The following is a 3,290-nucleotide window of genomic DNA, read 5'->3' on the forward strand; positions in this document are numbered from 1 at the left end:
TTTTTTTTTTTTTTTTTTTTTCCAGTATGTATATGTATATATATATACGGCCAATAATATTTAAATTGTACTAGCAAATCTAAAGGCATTGAGGGAAACATTAATAAGAGCATTTAATGATGCAGATATTTTTAAGTGTGTATAGATAATCAATGCTGTAAAAATGATGTAAACATTGTAATAACAGATGAAAATTCAATAATCCTTGCGTTTAAAATCTATGTCTGTGATAAAATGGTATTAAAAAGTTCCTATCTCTATGAAATGATTCCTAATTGTAATTGAAATTTTTCTCAAGTTATCATGTTCATTTTTGAGGTATTTCTTGGCTCCTGCTATGCTTGGAATAATTTTTTGTTTGTTTTATACTTGTATAAGTATAGCTTTAAAAATAAAATTACATTATTTATGGTACTAGCAGACTTCGTTAAATATCCAAAAGAAAAATTGTCTTATCAATAAATGGAAAAGATTATCCGGGTAGCATTTCGTCAATAACTGTTTTAGATAGCTGACATTCCCAGAATAAATGTTCTAAAGTTTCATCACTTTGTTTGCATAAAGAACATAATGGATCATTAGTAATTTTCATTTTATTTAAGAGACTATTTGTTTCAAGTATTCTGTTAGTCATTCTATATTGGAACCACTGCACTTTTACGTCATTGGTTATTAAAAAAAGTAGCTAAAATATGTAATTCCATTCTTTTTCATTAATTGTGTCATTAAGTTAAGTACATCATTTTGCCTTTACTGATGGTTGTTCATTTTTTTTATTTATAATGGTGTATAGTCTTTTTGGTCCAGATTCTTTTTTCAGTATAAGTTGTAATAAAGGGGGCAAAAAGGGTTTTATAATTTGTTGGGTGGGACAAGATACTTTTTTTTTTCAAAAACTAATCTATTGCTTTTTTATCCCTGTATAATGAATGAAATTTATGTTCAAATCATACATTCTATTTATTTCAAATAAAGGAATAAAGGCTCCATTTTTAAATATATCCCCTATCAATGAATTCTAGCATCAAACCATGACTTAAAGAAAATACTTTTATTTCCTATTAATACGTTTGGATTGTAGAAAAGTGGATAATATAGAAACTCTTCTGTGTTTAAATCCAATTTATTACAATAAAGTGAGAAGCTTTTTAAAACATCTACCCAAAAAGGATTTCAAATTCTATTAGCTGTATTTAAAGCGGGTATATACGATTTTTTATATGTGTTTAATTGTAATATATTGATAAAATATGTTACAATAACATAAAATGGGCAAGAAAAATTATACATTAAAGCCGAATTTCATAAAATGCAGCAAAGACAAATTAGCGCCCCGAGCCGATTGTGACGTACATATTTTCCTACAATAACCGAAGCATTCGTCTTTGTATTAGGATCGGAGTTAGTGTTCGTGTGTCGTATGAATAGATATCGTTGCAGGAATTCAAATAAACCGCTACACTAAGTTTAGATTCATATAGATTCACATCGTACATGTATCGTATACATGCTGGCGAATTCGGCTGTACAGCCGTTTTCAATTTCAGAATTAAATATCTGGCTTATTTCGCATTTTTTGACACATGTTCTTCTTAACTTTTATTTTAATTTATATTGAAATATATATATAATAAGTTTTTTACACATTTTATATAAATTCATAAATATTTGACAAAATCGTATATACCCGCTTTAAAGCGTAATGATAACTGCAATTTAAGAGTTTATACTTATCAAAATACAGTTTTGTGATGTCTATCCAATTTCCACTAAAGGATTGAAGTTTTTGTAGCCAGGTAAGTTTCAATGCCGGAATAAATTCATCCAAATTGATAATTTTTAAACCTCCTTCATTATGTTCTTTAACTATTGTTGTGAACTTTATTTTACTATGCCTATCCCAAATAAAACTTAGAATAGAAGAATTTATTAAATTTAATATGGTAATGGGTGGGTTGGGCAATAATATGAACAGGTGATTGAATAATGACACAATAAGGGTTTTTATAATCACAATTTTGCTAATGTGTTAAAATTCTTCTTTTCCATTTTTTCAGAATGTTTTCCATTTTAACAATTTTTTCATCATAATTTAATTGTTAACATTTTTGACAGGTCTACATGGAAATGTATTCCAAGCCTTTTAAAGCTTTGTTGCATACAATTTAGTTTCCATTTGGTTTTTATGGTATATGAACTATATTTGTTCATGCCAATCCATACAACATTTTTTTTAATCAAAATTAACATTAAGGACTGAAATATATGCAAAATTCTATATATACTGTTATAATATAACAGTAAATGTCTCATTTAGGGATTGTTCGGTACCGTCTTATAAAATAGTAATATCATCAGCAAACTGGGACAATTTATGTTCAGTTCCCTGAATGGTTATACCTTTTATATTATTGTTATTTCTCAATACAAGTGACAAAACTTCGGCACAGAGGATAAAAATGTAACATGAGAGGGGATCTCCATGCCTGCAGCCCCTTTCAATAGGGAAAAAGTAAGATAAGTACCCACAATGAGAAACGGCTGATTAAGAATCTATATATAAAACCTCAAGCCAACGTTTTATGTCAGGACCGAAATTAAAGAAAGAAAGTGTACTTTGTACAAAGGACCAGGCCAATGAATCGTACGCCTTTTCAAAATCAATTAGGAGAATTAAGCCTGGGATCTCATTTTCTTTAGTATAGTGCATTATGTCATAAATTAACCTAGTATTTTTCCCTATGTATCTCCCTTTAATAAAACCCGTCTGATCGTTATGAATTAACTTGTCAATAAATAATTTAAATCTGTTAGCTATTACTCCAGAGGCAATTTTATAAACAGTATTTAATAGAGTAATTCGACGCAATTTTTTTATATAAAGCCTAGATTTATCACCCTTTGGAATACAGGTTATGATACCTTGAGTTTGTGTTATAGATAAATGACCACACTTATAAGCTTCATTTAAGGATCTGACAATAAAAGTACCATTTTTTCCAAAACATTTTATAAAATTCTGCACTAAAGCCAGAACTGCCTGGGCTTTTATTATTTGACATATTTTTTTTAAACAGTTGAAGCTTCCTCTAAAGTTATAATACCTTCGATTAAAATGGACTCACTCTGGTTTAATTTTGGGCAATTTATGTCTTTTACAGAGTTATTAAAGTCTTCACTACTGCAATCATTATTTTGTTTATAAAGAGACTGATAATACGATGCTATTGAATTAAGGAGACCGGTTTGGTCAGTTATTTTACTATCATCTTCATTTTTAGTTTATATGT

Source organism: Dreissena polymorpha, chromosome 1 (assembly GCF_020536995.1).
Source record: "Dreissena polymorpha isolate Duluth1 chromosome 1, UMN_Dpol_1.0, whole genome shotgun sequence".
NCBI classification, from domain to species: Eukaryota; Metazoa; Mollusca; class Bivalvia; order Myida; family Dreissenidae; genus Dreissena; species Dreissena polymorpha.